The sequence below is a fragment of the Dromiciops gliroides genome, chromosome 1, assembly GCF_019393635.1.
Source record: "Dromiciops gliroides isolate mDroGli1 chromosome 1, mDroGli1.pri, whole genome shotgun sequence".
Taxonomy (NCBI): Eukaryota; Metazoa; Chordata; class Mammalia; order Microbiotheria; family Microbiotheriidae; genus Dromiciops; species Dromiciops gliroides.
The window spans coordinates 213,231,954-213,253,563 of NC_057861.1; the positions used below are offsets into that span (position 1 = coordinate 213,231,954).

General features: G+C 35.9%; 1 protein-coding gene across 3 annotated transcripts in view; it reads left to right on the plus strand.

Moving 5' to 3' along the window:
• Positions 1-2,931: 2,931 nt before the first annotated feature.
• The window catches only part of CDH19 (cadherin 19), a 387,803-nt gene continuing 369,124 nt past the window's right edge, over positions 2,932-21,610 (plus strand). Inside the window, exon 1 of one of the 3 annotated variants that reach the window (XM_043983861.1) lies at positions 2,932-3,002. The gene's annotated coding sequence lies outside the window, so the exon portion shown is untranslated. The remainder of the gene's footprint in view (positions 3,003-21,610) is intronic. The other 2 variants (XM_043984122.1, XM_043983951.1) reach the window with 2 other exon arrangements.

Below are 21,610 nucleotides of genomic sequence, written 5' to 3' on the forward strand. Positions count from 1 at the left end.
TGGATGAATCAGGTGGTCCTACAAGGTGGAATGCAGGCCTCACACCAAAGATACTAGTCTTCCCTGAATACACTCTTCTCTCCATGGGACTCTCAAGAATGTCTGATGAAAAGACCACTGCTAAATTTCAAATATAAGAATCAAGAAAAGAATAAAAAGGTAAACAGGAAAGATGTTTCATAAGGGTTTTAATAAGATTAAACTGTTTACTTTCCTGTATGGGATAATGATACTTATGAATCCTAAGAACTTTATCAATGGGGCAGTTTGAAATATTATACATAGACAAAGGACCTGGGTTAAATATGATGGAATATCTAAAAAAATAAAAGTATACAGTGAGAAAGAGGAGTGCTCTAGGAGAAAGAGAAAGGGAAAGGTAGAATGGGGTAAATTATTTCACATAGAAATGTCAAACAGCTTTTTATAGTAGATGGGGAAGATGAAGGAAGTTGGGGGCAAAGTTGCTTGAACCTAACTGTCACTGGACTTGACTCAAAAAGGAAATGACAAAAAAAGAAAAAGACAAATGTCAGTGGAGTTGTGAACCGATTTAACCATTTTGGGAACTATGCTCAAATGTCTAAAACATTATGAATACCCTTTCTCAGAGTTATACCACTAGTAGATCTTTATCCCCAAGAATTTTTTAAAGTAAAAAAGACATATGTGCACAAATATTTATAGCAGCTCTTTTAATGGTTCCAAAGAATTGGAAATTGAGGGAAAGCCCATCCGTTGAGAAATGGATATACAAGTTGTGGTATATGATTGTGATGGAATACTATTCTACTATAAAAAATGACAAGCAAGTTTCTCTAAGAAAAACCTGGAAAAATTTATGTGGACTGATTCCCCTTTCTTTTTCTTTCTTTTTTCCCCTTTTTTTTTCTTTTTTCTTTTTTCATTTTTGGTCTGTGTTTTGTTTTGCAACATGACAAATATAGAATTGTTTTGCATGATTGTACATTTAAAACCTATATAAATTGCTTGTCTTCTCAATGAGGGGGGAAGTGAGAAAGGGAGAAAAATTGAAACTCAATTTTTAAAAAATGCTAAAAAGTTATTACATGCAATTGGGATAAAACAAAATATTTATTTAATAAATATATTTTTGAAAAAAAAAACATTTGTCCTGGAATTCAAAGCCCTCATTAACCCAGAGTTGTCCTACTTTGTCCAGCCTTATCTGCCACATTTTTATTATTATAACTAAACATAACTACTCTGTTTGCTAAATATGTCTTGCCCTTTTCTGTTTCCATGTTTCTACTCAAGCTGTTCCTCACATATGGCAGGTCCTCCCTCTCCCTTTTGCCTTGTGAATTTCCATCCATCCTCTAAAGCCCAGATCAAATGCCATCTCCTCCAGTAAGCTTCCCCTGCTCTACCCTTTTGGTAAGTGGATAATACCCCTGGAAAAAAAAAATAAAAAGATCAATGTACACTTACAGCAAGTAGGGATTGCATCATTCTTTGTACTTTTCTTTTAAGGATCATGCCTTAAACCCAAATCACCTTGGCTCTCATTCTTTGGCTAACATTAGTTCCCCCCAGTCCAAGCATCTTTGGGTCATTGTTTGGGCTCTCAGTGGCTCAGAGTAAGTGTAAATGGCAATTATTTCTGTTCTGTCCAGAAACCCTGAGGACCTATCCTTTCCAGATTGATTTTTTTTTAACTAGGTAAAAGAAGCCATTCTTTGCCTCATTTTCTACCTTACCTTAATCACTGAATGAGCTTTGACTCAGACAAACTGAGCCTTGGGAAGAACCTTAGCCTAAAAAGACCATTATCTCCCACTCTATCTGCAGCCATCTCCAGTTGTCCTGATCTATATTTTTGGACTCAATCCAGATGTCTCTGGAGAAGAGAATGAGACTGGTGGCTTTGAAAATCCATGCCTCACTTAAATCAATTTTACTGCAAGTCATGACATCACCTCCCAGATGTCATGGTACTTTTCAAGAATGAAGGACAAATAGCAGCAATCACCTAGGAACAGTTCTCTGCTTACAATATACTAATAAATGTTTGCTCATCTTTTTCACATTATGACCAATGAGGGTTAAATATGATGGGATATGTTAAAAATAAATAAATAAAAGTAAACAGTGAGAAAGAGAAGTGCTCTAGGAGGAAGAGAAAGGGAATGGTGGAATGGGCTAAATTATCTCATATCAAAGATGTATCAAACAGCTTTTTATAATGGATGGGGAAGACGGTGGAGGTTGGGAGCAAAGTTGTTTGAACCTAACTTTTTAGACTTAGGTAAAGATGAAGCTATAGAAAAGGAATACAGGGTAATGATACAGTGATGCCATTAGTGATACATATACTACAGCTAGTCTTTAGCACTCTAACATCATTCAGTATATTTTAGAAGAATAACATTCATCTAAAAGAAAAAGGAAATACTAATAAAATAATTTAAGTATGTGTTCCTATAATCAGTACATGCCATTTATATAGAGGAAAAGGAATCTAAATGGACAATTCTGGGCCTCTTGTTCTGCTCTTATACTACCCAATTAATCTTAAATGAGGCTAGTGAAGCTAGAAGTGCAGACTTCAATATTAAAGAAAAATGCTAATACCTTCCATCAAAAGAGACCTTCCTTGATAAAAAATTTTGCAAGAAAATAAAAACTTCTCTCTGTTTGGCCTGCTTCTCAAGAAAAACTACAGCTGCCCACAATTTAGAATGGCATTTGTTTGTTTTGCAAAAGTGATTTACATGCAGCTGGAAATGTGGTGACCCATAGAAGAGTAAATATGAATGCTGAAGAAATACAACAATTGGCATTGTTGAAGGTAAACAAGGAAGCTTTTCATCCCAATACAATGTAGAATCTATCAGTGATGATATAATTTTCAGCAAAAGCTAAAAATAAATGATGTATGATACAGAGACACTATAACAGAAGGAGAGCAAGCAATAATTTCATGACAGTGTGGGAGAACTGACTTAGCTGCAAGATTATCATCAGAAAGGGAAAACCAGGTAAGGTGTTGATTTATTATGGACAGATATGATAACTCTAGAATTAATCTTCTACTTCCTCATGTCATTTACTAATTTGGTCACAAGAAAAATTGGTATAGTGATAATAAGAAAACTTTTAAGTGCTATGTAGAATAAGACTGAAAATGAGAATACTTAGTTTTTTGTTTTTGTTTTTGTTTTTTTACTTTTTCACATTTCCTTAAGGATTGATAGAATGAGAGGATTCCTAAAATGTGATTTTCCAAATTTTATTCATTTCCGTAATAATAGGAACAGACCTGTTTTTATTTTAACTTTCCTATAAAAATACTGTTGCTGAATATATGCTCAATATCATTAGAAATAAGGCAAACATTTTCCCTCAACCCTTTTCTTTATTGCTCTCTGTCAGGCATTTTAGCAAGTTTGAATCCATATACTGCTCTGTTTTGCCCCTACTTCTTATTTCTTCAGATTTCAGTTATATTAACATCAGGTTTTCACTACCACAGCTGGAAAGACAATGTTAAGTGGTGAAAGAATCTCTGAAATTGGAATCAGGGAAACTGAATTGGAATCTTGAATTTGCCACTGTATAGCTGGGTGACCTTGCACAAGTTATTTTTTCATTCAGCCTCAGTTTCCCCAACTTTAATTGGATAAAAATACCTGTACACCTATTTCAGAGGATTGTTTAAAGGATCATATTGTTTGAGGAATGCAGTGGGACCCCAAGAAACCCAAGAATCCCAACCCCCAAGAACAAGAGAAAAACAGCTCTCCCTCCCACCTCAGGAATAAGATGTGACAGAGCATGACCCTGGTTTGCTGACATGCAATATCAAGATCTGCAAAATGATATGCAGGATATGGATAGATGCTGCATATCCTACTGATATGCCATTATTCAAAGATGCCCTCCTAGTTATCTGACCCCAGTTTTTGCATTTCCACTTGCTTTGTAATTCTCTCCCCTTTCTTTGCTTTGTAAAGATACAAAAGACCAGGGCTTCTCTTACTCCAGTGGGACACTCACCATAGTTATCTGTTCCTGACCAAATATTCTCTCTCCTAATAAATCTCTTTATATTTTACAAGTTTCATGATGAACCTACACTTCTTTGGGTGAGCTAGCCCCAGCCCCCCATCCAGGTTGCAAGTCCCCTGAACAATATGGGTAATACATGTAAAATGTTTTATAAATATCAGGTTTATCAAAGTATTATAGTATTAGAGAGAGAGAGAGAGAGAGAGAGAGAGAGAGAGAGAGAGAGAGAGAGAGCTCACAGATTATTTTATTTATTTATTTATTTTTGTGGAGCAATGAGGAGTAAGTGACTTGCCCAGAGTCACATAGCTATAAGTGTCAAGGATCTGAGTTCAGATTTGAACTCAGGTCCTCCTGGATCCAGGGCTGGCGCTTTATCCACTGAGCCAACTAGCTGCCCCAGATCTCACAGATTATTACAAACGTCTCATTTTACAGAAGAGGAAACTGAAGCAGAGTTGGGGAAGTGTTAAGTGGCTTACCTATGGACACAAGAGAGGAAGCCTTAGAGGTAGGATGTGAACCTATTTCCTCTGCATCCTAAGCCAGGTCTTTTCTACTGACTCCTCTGACAGTGGGAAGAGGATTCAGCTGCTCATTCTTCATCACATCTTAAAGGCATAGTCTTTAATGGCATTTCTCCATGAAGCACTTAGTCACAATTCATAGACTCATAGGATTTAAAACTGAGAGGGAGATTAGTGATATTTTAATCTAATTCATTATTTTACAGTTGAGGAAAATGAAAGCCAGCCAAGTAGTGTTTGGCCCAGCTTTACACGTGTGCTAAGTGTCAGAGCTGTAATTCTGAATATGGTGATATTAAGGTGTTCTCATAGTGTATTTATCAAACTTGACTACATCACTGATTCTGCTCTTGATGACAGTTTTTTGCCAAATCAAAGACTTTGCTAAAAGGGACAAACAAAACCACTCAAATGAAAAGTAGTTTTTTTGAGCACTGTATAGTTGAACAGATATAGTCCTTTCTAGGCTTTTAACTCTAAAGTCATTTTTAACAACTGAATGTGATACTCAAATCTTGATAATAGGATAGGTGAGCAATCAGGTCTTTCATTTTTTTCCTTAGCTTTTTACCTGAAAGTTTAAAAATAAGAAAGATAGAGGCATGTATATTGGAGATAAATCCATTAAGTGTGGCTACTATTGAGCTGTGTGCCTGGTGACAGAGATAACTCCCAAAATTCAGGACCACCACCCCTCATTAAAACTTTTCCCACCCCACCCCAAAAAAGAACTTTAAATTGTCAGGTGGTCACCCCATCTATCCTCTATAAAAGCTTTGTCCTTTCTTCCTTTTTAGGAGGAGAAAGACATCTCTAAGCCATCTCCTCCCCTTGAGGCTAAGTCTTTCACTTCCATGACAATAATAACAAAAATGTTGTTGCCTTAGTTTTGCTACAGAATCCTCTATAATTGAGAGGGTTCCTTAATGTCAATAAACAAGCAAGAGAGAGAACTCTAGGAATCATATTGTCTTATAACCTAAAGGATATGATTTTTATAATTTATGGAATTGTTGAAAGCTTTTAGCACTTTAGTGCCATGTAATTTTCAATCTTTGTGATTATGACAATATATGTGAATATATGAATACTCAGATATACACATATACTCCCCACCCCCCACCCCCCACCCCTGCCCCCTATGCCATACATATATTATTCACAACTCATTAGTTATATATTTTAAACTTTTTTAAAAAATGACTTCCTTTATAATTAGAGAATTAAGTATGGCCTTGATTTCTAGTTTTTTTATTCACTCTCTGAACACAGCAGAAAAGAGCCAGGTATCTCAGTCTGGCCAATTTTAAAGACACAGCTTTTTGCTACAGCTCATCAAAGGAAGTTCTTCCCACCCAAGTGGGAGGAAAACCTAGCATGCAAGATGTCTAAATGTTATCAGATCTGGACATGCTCAGAGGTCGCTTGTTTTTCTAGTTTTAAAATTGCCCTCTAGGCAAATGAGGTCATCTGGGAAAGACAGGAAATTATGTCTCTCTCTTGTGCTGGAGTAAATTTGAAAATTTGCAATTATGCCTTTGAAGGATGATGATGATGGTGGTGGTGGTATGTGTTAAAAATAATTGAGGCTATTGACTTCTTGAACATTTGCATTCATTTTCTCACTTACTCAAGGGCTACAGTGGGACATTAGAAAATTTGGAATATAGAGAAGTGTCCTGGCTGTAAAATGAATATTCTTATCCAACAGATAGTATTTATCCATTAGTCTTGTTCACAATGAAAATCAATATGAACAAAACTAATACTGCTAACAATGTGTGGGTAAAAATTAATGAGAGGCATCATGGCCTATTACATAGAGAGTGAGTCTTAGTATTAGGGAGATCTTCATTCATCTGGACCAAACATCCTCATTTTACAGAGGAGGTAACTAAGGCTCATGAAGTGACGTTGCCCAAGATCACAGGGGTAGGGAGCAGTGAAATTGAAATTCAAACCAGACCTCTTAAAACCTATCCTTGTTTTTTTTTGTTTGTTTTAGCTTTTGTTTTTCTCAGAGCACCTTACTAGAGGCACAGCTAATCTCACCTCACTTTGCCACTTAATTCTTAAGACTATAAATTGATGACTAGTGGCCAAACTGCACTAATAGAGGGGATTTTGTCACCTGCCGTTTCCAGTGTTGCTAAAATCCTTGGAGTGATGAGCAGGAAAAGGGGAGAGGGCAGAACTTGTTATTTCCTAGCAGCCAGATGATGTCACAAACTGGGAATTCTGACCCTGGTATTGGACTAAGTAGCAGAAGCATTTGGATTGTTAAGCAACAAAGACATTATTTTCATTCAAATGTTCTTAGTAGAACTGAATGAAGGAGAATTATTGTTTACCAGAAAAGTGAATCCATCATTTGCTTTTGAGGACACCATTTTATTGTGCTTTGGCAGCTTTGGTTCATCTCCACAGTCAAGAAGATTTCTGACTAACTCCTTTAATGAAGGGGATTAAATGAGGTTTTCACTGTGTTGAAAAAGAATAGAGTCATTGAACAATCTTCTACATACAAATAGATATTTTTGTGTCATTTGTTACAAACTCTTCCGGCTTATCTTTTTAACTAAGGCAAAATGAGGACTCTCTCCCAGTTTATTCCAGTTTGGCTAATTACAGGAAACTATCTATCTATCTATCTATCTATCTATCTATCTATCTATCTGTCTGTCTGTCTATCATCTATCTATCTTTATATCTATCTAGATAATTGTACAGTTTTTCCATTTGATTAAAATGTGAAGTATTTTAATGGACTATCCAGTTAAAATTGTTAGCTTTTGAAAACTAATTTTGCTCCATATAATGTATGCTGAAATTAGAGGGTAACTCTACAAGCTGGGAAAATAAGGCCCAGATATTTGTGTGGTTGTATATATTGCTATTATATTATGCAAAATATGTATTCTTCTGAACATGTCCTCGACAGCAATGGTGAATAGTCTTAATGAAAAGGAGGGGAAAAAAGTAACACATAAATGTTAAATTCATGATTGTGACATTTATAAATGGATAAATTTTTTACATTGTATTTCACAAATCCTACCTGTCATGAGTGTATTTCTAATTTCTTTGTTATCAGGATATTACTCTTTGAGCTTGAATATAGTTATAGGTGCAATGATAAGAAAATTATCACCCTCCATCTCATCAGAGGAACAAAGATCAAGAAATAGAAAATGTCTTTAAAGTCATCTGGACCAAACGTCCTCATTTTACAGAGGAGGTAACTAAGGCTCATGAAGTGACGTTGCCCAAGATCACAGGGGTAGGGAGCAGTGAAATTGAAATTCAAACCAGACCTCTTAAAACCTATCCTTGTTTTTTTTGTTTGTTTTAGCTTTTGTTTTTCTCAGAGCACCTTACTAGAGGCACAGGTAGGGCATAATAAAAAGGACCTTGGCCCAACTATCAAAATTTTAAAAGGATGAATTCCCTCTCCCAGCAGATAGTTAAAAATAATTCACAATAGTATGAAAATTAACTGGAAACAAAGTAAATTATTCAAATTTTATTTATATAATTAATCTTACGTTTTTAATATCTTTAACAAATTTTTCATATTCAATATGTCCTCCTTTTCCTGAAATCACCTCTTTGACATGATTGGACATTGAGTTTCTAAGCATTTGACACATTCTTTAATTCCTCAATATGAAATGAAACAACTTTATCACAATGGATATTAACCATGCCTCTGATGAATTGTCCATTTTTTCAAGTCTAGACCGCTCAATAGATTTTCAATAGGGTTTAAATCACACCAATCTCCAGGCTATTTAACTATGGTCACTTCCATTTCTTGGATGAATTTTTTTAACCTTTCCTGTAGATGCCATGTTGTAGTATTCTTCAAGGTCATGTTATACCATTATATTCCCCTCTGTGAATTTTTGTAATTCCCAGAGGAAGAAAAAATCAGTCTCTTTCTCAGTCTACATATTGATCAAAATTCATTATTCCCTCAATGGGGGATGATGTTAAGGCCCAATGGAAAATAAGAAATCATTATTTGAGTTGTGTGTTTCAGAGTCTGATAATGATGTCCAGATCTAAAATGCTCAACTGACCTTCATCTGACAATAGCTTTGAGAAAGAAAAAATATTTTTTTCCCCTATTCTACATCTTCAGTCTTTGTATGGCCATACCCATAACAAATATTTATTTTTTGGGTTTTTTGGGGGTTTTTTTGTTGTTGTTTTTTCACAGCAGTTGGTAGCAGGTGCATTTTTTACTGCTATTCTTATTGCTATACTAATGGATATTAGAATATTATTGCTATTCTACTAACTTTATGAAGCTTATGTTATGCTATCTGAATCAACAATATTTCCTCTAGGAACCAGGTTCCTCACAAAGGCTTGGTTAGTGTTATGAGAAGCCTTTCTATAACCCCTTAATATTTTGTGATTCCCTTTATGATATATGCATGTGTATATGTGTGAATATGTATACATATGCCTATATATACATATGTATACATATATAATACAAATATGTGAATATAGCTGTGTGTGATTATACATGGTTGTTTGCATGCTATCTTCACCTTTAGCTTAGCTCCTTGGAAGCAAAGACTAACATTGATTTTTTTTTTTTTGTATCCCCATGGCATATTACCTGGCACTCAGGAGTTAAAATAATGCTTGTTAACTGACTGAACAACTATCTAGAAGAGGGCATGCATGACTGTGATTGTCACAAAATGAAACCATAGCAGAAACACAGCCTGTCTCAAGTAATAAGCACAGCACAATAGCTTTGCTATCAAATGTAAAAGAAGCCAGACCATGAAGGCCATTGTCCTTCTGATAAACCAACTGCATATATTATAAGAATGGTTTTCTATATGCTTGGAACCTGATTTCTATCACTGTGTGGTAAGGTGAAAAGAGCACAGGATGTAGAATCAGAGGGTTCAAGTAGTACCTCTGTTAATTAAATTTTGTTGTTGTTTTTCAATTGACCCCATGTGGAGTTTTCTTGGCAAAGAATGGTTTGCCATGTCCTTCTCCAGCTCATTTTACAGATGAGCAAATTGAAGCAAACAGGGTTAAATGACTTACCCTTGGTCACACAGTTAAGTATCAGAGGCCAGATTTAAAATCTGGTCTTCCTGACTCTAAGCTTAGCACTCTATCCACAGCATAACCTACCTACCATTAATAATAGCTTACTTTGGGGGCAGCTAGGTGGCACAGTGGATAGAGCACCAGCCCTGGAGTCAGGAGTACCTGAATTCAAATCTGGCCTCAGATACTTAACACTTACTAGCTGTGTGACCCTGGGCAAGTCACTTAACCCCAATTGCCTCACTTAAAAAATATAATAGCTTACTTTTTTCTGCTATATGAATATAATGGAATACTATTGTGCTGTAAGAAATGATGTGCAGGTGGGTTTCAGAGAAACCTGGAAGGATTTAAATGAACTAATGCTGAGTTAGATGTGCAGAACCAGGAGAACATTGTACACAGTATCAACAACATTATGTGTTGATCAACTGTGATAGATTTGATTCTTCTCAGCAATACAATGGTCCAAGACAGTTCAAAAAACTCATGATGGAAAATGCTCTCCAGATTCAGGAAAAAAAAAATAAGAACTGTGGAATCTAGATGCGTATCGAACCATACTATTTCTATTGTTTTTGTTGTTGTTTTTCTTTTTTGAGGTTTTTACTTTTTGCTCTGATTCTTCTTTCACAGCCTGACTAATGCATAAATATGTTTAATGTGTTTATACATATATAACCTATACCAGATTACTTGCTGTCTTGGGGATCGGGGAGAGAGGAGAGGGAGGGAGAACAATTTGAAACTAGAAATCTTATAAAACAAATGTTGAAAACTATCTCTACATGTAACTAGAAAATAATAAAATACTTTTATGGAAAAAAGAATAGGATATAGAAAATGAGATGATATTTATAAAGCACTTTGTAAACCTTTAAAAAATAATAGCTTACTTTTATATAGTACTTTTAAGATTTGCAAAGTGTTTTATAATTTTCACCTTTTTTAATCCTCAGAGCAAACTAGCTATTATTGTCACCAGTTTGCAAATGAAGAAATTAAGGCTAAGACAAGTTAAAAGACTTACCCAAGGTCATTCAGGTAATAAGTGTCTGGGACTAGTTTTTAATTCAGGTCTTTTGCACTTGAAGTCCATAATTCAATAAACAGCACCATTTAGCAGCCTCTAGTTATCAACATAACCTTGGGCCTTTCACTTAATTGTCAACTCTCTGTTTACTCAACTATAAAATGGGCCAATTGGACTTAGTAACCAGAAAGTTCCCTTCCAACTCTAAATCCACAGTACTACAAATATTATGTAAGACTATGTTTTCCTGTGTTCTAGTATGTAAGGAGCTAAAATTCTAGCTACACTACCTAAAATCTAATGAGTGGTCACCAATAAATTATAAGCATTAGCAAGAGTATTTAAGTGTTTAAGTATTTATTACAGAGTATTAGGATCAGAGAGAAAGGTAACAATCTAACTATTTCTAAGAGACTCTATTATCCGACCCACAATGGTGAAGTCAGGAACCAAAAAGAGACAGAACCCCTCCACCAGCGTCTGCTTCCTACTTCATGTCCCCCTCCCAGAAATGGGAGACTTCTCAGGTTGATTGGCTGGTAGCCTCCATAGACAGTGCCCACGAGCAAACATCACTTCCTGATGCTAAGGACCTTGACCACATGGCTTGCCCTCAAAGGCCTTCACTTCATGGTGGAGCTTTTCTAAATTAAATCTCCAGCAGTTGGCATCATTCTAATCATTACAAGTAGCATATTTAAAAAAACAACAACAAATAAACATAGCAAGAATTCAAAGTACCAACTACCTTAAGCCTATAATATACAATGTCAATTTTGTCTAGTTCATCTTATTAGCTAGATTGAAAGAGCTAAGCCTTCCATTAAGTAAAATCCATTATTCTAAAACATTTCCACAGCTCTCCTCAAGCTTTAGGTAAGGTTCTAGATTGCTTGAATTGTTTCCAAAACTTCAGAATCAGAGATTGCTCAAGATACCTGAGTAGAGGTCAGGGTTCATAGAAATCAGGAATGGGGAAACATAAGGAATTAAAAAAGTTTGAAGCACAAGGATGAGGAGCTGAAGTGAGAGAAGACAGAACACAAAGGAGGAAATCATTCTTCTAGCTGCCCCAGCTGGTACCCCTGTGCCACAGACCCTGCATCCCCAATACTAGTATCCCCTTTCAGTACATTATTACAGCATACAAGTAACAAGGAATTTCACTACAACACTTTTACATCACCTTTCACAGGGGAGAGGAGTTGTGGATCGGCAAATCCTCAATCACCTTGCATACTACTGGTTATAGCAGTATTACTATGTTACCATTTGGGAGTAAGAGGGGCAAAGGCAACCTTCATGGGCGAATGAGAATAATATACTCCTTTCCCAGGATGAATGTACTCTACTGTCACAAAAGAAGTCAAGATGGGAGTATCATGGAGGTGGGATGCTAAGTCTTTCTACAACCCAGACAGTTCTTTTTTAGGAATGCCTCCTGTACTGTAGAATGTAAATGTATAGCTAATAATTTATCATTACTTCTGTTAAATAGTGGATAGAAAGACTAATTATACTTATCAATTCATATATAACCTGAGGCTCAAATCCCACTGGCATAGGACTTTCTCTTCATTGATGGGAAATAATGTCTGTGATTGTATGAGAGACAGGTCAAAGCTAGTAAGAGTGGAGGAGAAAAAGAGATTCAATGTTTCCAAACTTTGGGCTTTTTAGTCTCTTTGACTGAGATTCTTATCTTTCTTCAGGGCCATGAAGAATAAAGCACCAGCCCTGGATTCAGGAATACCTGAGTTCAAATCCAGCCTCAGACACTTGACACTTACTAGCTGTGTGACCCTGGGCAAGTCACTTAACCCCCATTGCTCCACAAAAAACAAAAAATCAAAAAAAAAGAAATTGTGTCAAAAATTTTCACATGAACTTTCAAATATCACTTATTTGATTAATAATATTTAGAGAAACAGAAAGATAAAATTACATTCCAGTACCTGTCTGAAGAGAACAGAGTAGTTTAGCTTCTGCCCCCAACCTCCTGATTCCCTTTTGGGCAGAAATTAAAATCCTTCTTGGGGAAGAGTGGTGAAGAAAGGAGATTCTAGACATATCTATTTTTAGCTATCTTGGCAATAGACATCAAGATAGCCAAACTACACTTCAGTCAATACCATTTTTTTAAATTAAAACAAGCAAACAACACCCTTTTATAAGAATAAACCACCACCCTGATTTTCATAAGTTTTAATAAGTCCTTTTTATATTGGACTCATAACAAGGTTTCCTCTCTGTCAAATCAAAAGGCAGATGTCTCCCTTCAAATTGATCATCTGACAAGTCTCAGGACTTACCTCAAGGACCATGGGGTACTGGAGTCTCAAGTATAAGGAATTCAAGGGCCAGTTCTAGTGGTGCCTTATGATGAGGCAGATGCCAGGGCTTCAAGTGATTTTTTTCTCTTTTAATTCTTTCAGCTATGGTCATTCTTAAATTCTTTAGCACATAATTTAATAGGTAGTCTATTACATGAGCTACTGAGAAGAGTTTTGTGTATTGTATTTTTTAATGGTGCATATGATTATCAGTTGTTTAGGAATACATACATATTTTATATTTTGGGGTGTGGGGGGTGGCAATGAGTGTTAAGTAACTTTCCCAGGGTCACACAGCTAGTGTCAAGTGTCTGTGACCAGTTTTGAACTCAGGTCCTCCTGAATCATGGGCCAGTGCATTATCTACTGCACCACCTAGCTGCCCTATATATTGTTTACTACATCATAATGTGCAGTTGCTTATCATATTATTTTTTAAAAACACATCTATAGAGCACCAGATTCAGGAGGAGCTGAGTTCAAATCCAGCCTCAGACACTTGACACTAGCCATGTGACCCTAAGCAAGTCACTTAACCCTCATTGCCCCCCCCCAATAAAAAACCTTCTAGAAAAGCAAGTGACTCAAAAAAGTTCAGTCACAAAATGGAGGCCTAAATTAGAATAATCCTTTTATTTTATGCACAAAATATTCTCATTATATTAGCAGTTTTGCTAAATTGATAACCTTATTGCTACAGTCTTATTTGGTTTTGTTTTTGTTTTTTTTGTGGGGCAATGGGGGTTAAGTGACTTGCCCAAGGTCACACAGCTAGTAAGTATCAAGTGTCTGAGGCCAGATTTGAACTCAGGAACTCCTGAATCCAGGGCCGGCACTTTATTCACTGTGCCACCTAGCCACCCCGCTACAGTCTTATTAAGGTACTAAAACTTTTTCTTGCTACTTTCCCATCCTATTCCTTTTTGCTACATGTCTTTAATCAGGTTCTCCTATACCCCCTCTAAAAGTACCAGAATCTTTAGTCCTACTCTGCCTTTGGCTGTCTCAGTCATTTGAAAATATACTTCCAGCTGCTTTTCTAAACCAAAAAGAATAGCAAGTTATAAACAGTAGATTATTTCATTAGAGACTTAAATGTGCATTTTGTAAAGTCTATTTAAGGAAACATTTATTAACATGCTTGTCATCAAAATGTAGCAAATGTCCCTTTGTATTTGCCTTACTTTGTAAAAAAGAGTGTGTTTCTCAAGTGTTGAATAGAAGTAAAATCTTCTAGGGAAAGGTTGTTTTTTTCTTTTTTCTTTTTCTTTTGAACTCTTATGATGAACCAGCATTGGAAAGAGAAGAGTCTTAAATCTTGATGTGATGGCGGAGGGGGGATATGTGTGTGTATGTATGTGTCTTTAATTTGGTCTTTTTTGTATTCTAGGATTCCTTAAAAAGAGGTATATTTCTAATCCTTTCTTCCATAAAAGTTTACTATTAACATATTAATGTTTCATATATGAAAGCATTAAAAATGGCAAGTTTAAAAGGAGATCAGAGAAGAGGCTTAAAGACTTTAATATACCTTTCATTTCAAATTCCCTTAAAAATATTTATATGAATTTTATTGAGGATACCAGAGTATATTTATGCCAAGGAAATATGTTCTCTTTTTATCAAGTAATTTGAGGAGGGTTCTGAAAAAGTGAGAGACGCCTGATATATATTCTATGAGGATATAACAAGAAAGTTCATAGGATTGCACATTTAGAATGACAGTTATGAAATGGCTTATGCTTATGTCTCTAGAGAGTGAACTTTGAACTGCGTATAGGGGAGTTGAACTCCCAGCCATGGAACTAATGTGACTCCCATGGTGGTTACATAACATTCTTAATGCCTTCCTTAATTCTGATATTATAAAGATACCAGTGGAGCACTCTGGCTGTCCACCTGCCATCATCCATTTCTGCCATGTGATGAGCCAATCTTCTCTTGATATTATTTAACCTCTAGATGGCATCATTTATTTTGTTACTTATTCAGAATTTATTTGTTATATGTTGCAATTCATTGTATATCTCTATTGGGGGAGGAGGGGCAATGAGGGTTAAGTGACTTGCCCAGGGTCGCACAGCAGTAAATGGCAAGTGTCTGAGGCCAGAATTGAATTCAGGTTCTCCTGAATCCAAGGCTGGTGCTTTATCCACTGTGCCACCTAGCTGCCCCTATTGTATATCCCTTTGTCTTCCAAGTGATACTCATTTTTATTTTTTCAAGACTGTTGTTTTTCAAATCTTCCTGTAATATAACAGCATTAATAAAATGTTAGCTTTAGAAAAGATTGGTCTTTGTTTTTATGATAATTTTTGGATCAGCAAAAGAGTTTTGCAGTTTCCCAAAAATTCCAATCTACTCTCTTCTTCTTAATTAACTCTGGGTTCCTACTCATTTTTCATATTTACACTTTGTCTTCATTAGACAAAAGGTTGGAAAAGACCAATAGAATGCCTATGCAAATAAATCCATATTGAAATCTGAGCAACAGACTTTCTTTCATTTCTTCTTTTGTATATGGATGGATATTTAATCTTCTTTTAGTGATCACAGATCATCTACAGGAGCCTCTGTAATGTTCAGAGACTTGATTCAATCAGCAAACATCATTTATAAACACAACAACTTAGAATATCTCACCATCCACAGTCCTTGACCCCGACCCTACACTGAATCTCCTCTATCTTAATGGAAAATACCTTTGATGAGTATAAATCATTCTCCTTTATCCCCTGACTTATGTTCATTACAGAATTATTGAATATTTTTGTTAGATATTCCAAGGAATATTGAATGATTGTCACATGTGAATGGGAGATATCATGTTAAGAACACGTAAGGTGGTATTTATTCTAATCATTAAAATTTAAAATTGCCATCAGCAATCAATTAGCCAAATAAGATCTCACTTATTTTTTAGTTAATTTTGTATGGTAAAGTTGTGGTCTGTTATAAAATAGTACTTGCAAAATCATCTTAATAACTGTCCAGTGATTCCTATTATAATGTTTCCCTGGGTTGTTGAGCTATGCTAGTGTTCTGGAAAGGATTTGAACATGGATCTGTACTAATGAAGTAATTACAGAGAGGTAGGTGTATAGACATTCAGTCGTCAAATTTACCTTTACATTATTTTAGTCCAATTTAATGATTTTATGGAGTGTCTACTATTGTCATGGTGAAGTGTGACATAAAGGAAAAAGACATATACATGTGACCTGTGGGAGTAGGGAAAGGGAATAGTATGTGTTTATATGACACCCACTTTGTGCCAGGTCTTATGCATTGTGTTAAGCCCCTCTGATAAATATCATGTCATTTGACCCTAACATCAATACTTTTAGGTAGGTTCTATTATTATCTGCAGTTTTACAGCTTAGTCAAACAGAGGTTAAGTGACTTGCCCTAGGTCACACAGATAGTAAGAATATGAGGATATATTTAAAGACATCTTCCTGACTCTACATGTAGTGCTCTATGCACTTTGCCTCCAAATGACTAGGATATTTCACTGGCTCTCCCCCATCCCCAGCAGTAGACTTTACTGTTTCACATGATTATATTAAGTCAATAGCTATCTATTAAGCAACTCTCATTCTACCTAATGAGATTAGCAGAGTGGATAAAGAGCTGGATAGGAAGACTTGGTTCAAATTCTCCTTCTGTCATGACCCTTGGCTTGTCATTTAATCTCTCAGTGCTCCTTTCTAAGAAAGTTCAATTTTCTAAGATTGTAAAATGCAGAGAAATTTTCAACTTGAATAGATAGTTTAAAACAAACAACTAACCCAGCAGTTGCATCACAGCGTGCTGTCCAAAGGGGTGCCTGGAAATCCTTCCTCTAATGCATCCTGACTGTGTGATCCTGAACTAGTCACCAAATGTGCTTAGGGAAATTTCTAATATTACAAGTTGAAGAAAATATTTTGATTTACATTTGTAGAAATGATTTCCTAAACTGGGAAATCGCATGTCCAGTCTATTACTAAGTGACCTAGCATTGCAAAACTAGGCATTTACAATAATACACCTAAAAAGTAGATGTGGTGCATGGCATTTGTACTTATACAACATATTAATACCTAGCAGAAAAGATAGAGTATACCTTATACCTCCAAGTTGTAATGGAAAGAACATTAGTTTCAAAGTCAGAAGACTAAAGTTTGAGTCCTGAATCTTGAGGAAATTTATAAAACTATTAGAATTTTACTTTCTTCATTTAAAAAAGATGAATTATAATATTTCATATTTTCATATTATGATCCTAATAGATTGTGACTATTTGATAGTGTTATATACATATATGTATGTATATATATATACATATAATTTATTCATTTTTGTTTTGTTTTGTTTTGTGAGGCAATGGTGGTTAAGTGACTTGCCCAGGGTCACACAGCTAGTAAGTGTCAAGTGTCTGAGGCTGGATTTGAACTCAGGTACTCCTGAATCCAGGGCCGGTGTTTATCCACTGCACTACCTAGCTGCACCTATAGTAATATATTGTTATAAAAACAGGTATTATAATATTTCTGTTACTCATCTCCTAGAGTTACTGTGAGGAACTGTTTATCTTTATGGATAGGAAGAACACTTGTCAAATATAGGGTTTTGTTGTTGGTAGATAATAAAGGCAGTAATTTAGACAAATAATTGAAAGGGAAATCTCATTTTTGATGCCTATCAAATTCATAAAATATTTAGAGATCAATATACCAAAAACACAGAGATTATTTTTATTTATACAATGGCAAAATGCTACTTTAAAAAAGAAGTTAAATAGCTGTAGGAATATTCAATTTTCATAGTTGCACAGCACCAATACCATAAAAAATGAAAATAATCCTAAACTATGCTATACCTATCATTTCATCAAAGAGATACTTGCAGCACTTGAGAAGATAATAACAAAAATTCATTTAGAAAAAAAAAATTAGAGCATAAAGGGAAATGAAGAAACAAGGATGAAGGGCAAATAGAATGCGCAGAACTATCTTATAAAGGAATAATCCCTAAAATCATTAGATTTAGTTTAGAAAAAACAATTTGGTCAGTAAAACAAATTAGAATAAAATGCATTACAAACAATGGAACTCAATTATTCAGTGTTCATCACACTGGAATTCCTTAGGTAAGGACTCCCTAATTGATAAATATTGCTGGGGCAACTAGAAAGCAATCTGGCAAAAATTAGGTTTAGATTCTTATACTGTATTCTATAATAAATTATAAATAGATAAATCACCTTAATATCAAAGATAATGCCACAAACTAATTAGAAGAGAAGCATATTTTATACTACTCACAAATATGGGTAGGAGATGTATTCTTAACCAAACAAGGAATAGAGGCAATTATAAATAAATAAACAAACAAACAAACAAACAAATAAATAAATAAATAGATTAGTTAATTACATGAAACTGAAAATATTCTGCAAAAGAAAAGTAATGCATCTAGGATAAGAAGGGAAGCTCTATCATTATTGGCAGAGCTGAAAATCAGAGTAAAATTTTGGCAGTCAATTTAGAATTATTTAAAAATTGTAAGGGGCAGCTAGGTGATTCAGTGGATAGAGCACCGGCCCTGGAGTAAGGAGTACCTGAGTTCAAATCCAGCCTCAGACACTTAACACTTACTAGCTGTGTGACCCTGGGCAAGTCACTTTACCCCAATTGCCTCACTAAAAAAAAAAAATTGTATCAAAACTGTTTAAATCATTTATCCCAGTGAGTTCACTATGATGCAAACACTTCAAAAAGATCACCAATGAAAAATAAAGTCCCCATGTACATCAAAATATTTCTCAATGGGTGTTTCTTGCAACAAAGAATTTGAAATAAAGGAGATGCTCATTGATTTGGGGGGGGGACTAAACAAACTGAGGTATGTGAATATAAAGAAATATTAAGATTGTGTAAGAATGGAAAGATTTATATGAACTGATACGGCACAAAGTAAGCAGTTATATTATATATACATACATATACACACACACACACACACACACACACACACATAATGGATACAGTGTCAGTGGAAAAAACAACCACTAACTAATCAACTTTTACAATTACAAAATTATAGGCAAACAGCCTGGCCCAAAAGATGAGATATGAGTGATACGATATCACCCTCCTCCATTGCAGAGATATGAAGTCCATAAGTAGGATATGTTTTATATACTTTGAGACTTTTTTTAATGCACTGAACTACTTTGATGATTTTTCTCTTCCTTTCTTCCTACTTTAAAAATATTTTTATATAGGATGGCTCTTTGGAGGGTAAGTAAGAGGGATATTGGGAAAAACTCTAGTGATAAAAAAAAATAATATATATCATCATAAATTGTTTCTTGAAAAAGGAAGATCTAGAACTTGAAGTTAGCTTGCTGATTCAACATGTGACCACAGTGACACAAGAGACCAAAAAAAAAAAAAAGCTGGCATAAACTTTGACAGTGTAACAGCATAATATCAAGAATGAAGGAGGGGAGAGAGCTCTTGAACTCATGACATGATCACTCCAAAAACACCCAAATAATGCAATAGGACATTTCCTGGAGCAGCAAAATCCACAGAAGAATGTGTTGAGATCATTTTCCAACCAAGGACAGCTTGGAAGATCAGAAGGAGGGAGCTACTGTGCTGAGACAGGAGTAGAGCTCAACCCAACAGTCATGCTGACACAGATCCAGTCTCAGGAAGGCCTCACCAGAGAAAGAGACCTCCAGAGACTCTGAATCAGCTGCAGTGCCCGTGTTGTCTGGAAATAAGCTCAAAGTCTGGTGAGAGGACTGAGCCCTCAGCAGGGGGGAGATTACAGGGGTCTATGCTTGTGCTGAGGCAGAACTTGGGTTTTTCCCCCCTGCTGGGAACCAGGAGGTAGGCTTAAGTAAAAGTGTCCCAGGTGGGGGAGGGGCACAGTCTCTTCAGAGCTAACAACCACAGCACACAAAACTGGTTGATTTGCAAGTTGGCCTAGGGTCATCTACAGACCAGGGAACAGGCCAGGTGAGTGAAGAACCTGCTCCTCCTTAAATCATACCACCTGGGACATTCTGAAGTTTGGGATAGTACAGCTTGGATACAGTGCCCCACTTTAAGGAGCTAAAAGTCAATTAAAAGAAAGGCAAGATAAGCAGACAGCGAAAGATGAGGACTGTGGAAAGTTTCTTCAATGACAAGGAAGATCGAGGTGCACCCTCAGAGGAAGATATCAATGTCAGGGCCCCTATATCTAAACCTTCTAAGAAAAATAAGAATTGCCCTCAGGCAATAGAGGTGCTCAAAAAGGACTTTGAAGATAAAGTTAGAGAGGAAGAGGAAAAAATGGAATCAGAAATGAGGGTAATGCAGGAAAGACAGGAGAACAAAGTCAACAGCTTGAAAAACCAAATGGAAAAGGAGATAGAAAAGCTCTCTGATGAAAATAATTGCCTAAGAATTAGGATTGAACAAATGGAAGCTAGGGACTTTAGGAGAAACCAAGACACAATAAAGCAAATCCAAATAAATTTTTAAAATAGAGGGCAATGTGAAATATCTTCTTGGAAAAAACTGCTGACCTGGAAAATAGGTCCAGGAGAGATAAATTTAAAACTATTGGTCTACCTGAAAATCATGATCAAGGAAAGAGTTTAAACATCATGTTCCAATAAATTGTCAGGAAAAATTGCCCTGATATTCTAGAAGCAGAAGGTAAAATAGAAATTAAAAGGATCCACTGATCACCTCCTAAAAAGAGATCCCAAAAAGGAAAATTCCTAGGAATATTTTGTTTGTTTTTTTGGTGAGGCAATTGGGGTTAAGTGACTTGCTCGGGGTCACACAGCTAGTAAGTGTTAAGTGTCTGAGGCCAGATTTGAACTCAGGTCTTCCTGACTCCAGGCCGGCTCTCTATACACTGCACCACATAGCTGCCCCCAATTCCTAGGAATATTATAGCCAAGTTCCAGAGCTCTCAGGTCAAGGAGAAAATATTGCAAGGTGCCAAAAAGAAAGAATTCAAGTACTGTGGAGCCACAGTCAGGATAGCACAAGAGCTGGCAGATTTTACATTAAAGGACTGGAGGTCATGTAATATGATATTCCAGACAGCAAAGGTATGTGGGATTACAACCAAGTATCACATATCCAGCAAAATTGTGTATAATCTTTCAGAAGCAAAAATGGGACTTCAAAGAAAAAGAGGGCTTTCAAGTATTTGTTATGAAAAGACCTGAATTGAATGGTAAAATTGACTTTCAAATACAAGACCCTAGACAACCATAAAAAATTGGAGTTAGGGGGCAGCTAGGTGGTGCAGTGGATAGAGCACCGGCCCTGGAGTCAGGAGTACCTGAGTTCAAATCCGGCCTCAGACACTTAACACTTACTAGCTGTGTGACCCTGGGCAAGTCACTTAACCCCAATTGCCTCCCTAAAAAAAAAAAAAAAAATTGGAGTTAGGGGACATACCTTGGGTCATGCAGTGGGTGACTGTATTATGTCTGAGGCTGGGTTTTGGCTGAGATTCCCCTGGGTCCAGGGTAGATACTTTGTCCACTGTGTCACCTATCTATCCCATGATGAAATCTTTAGGGTAAAATTGAGGTG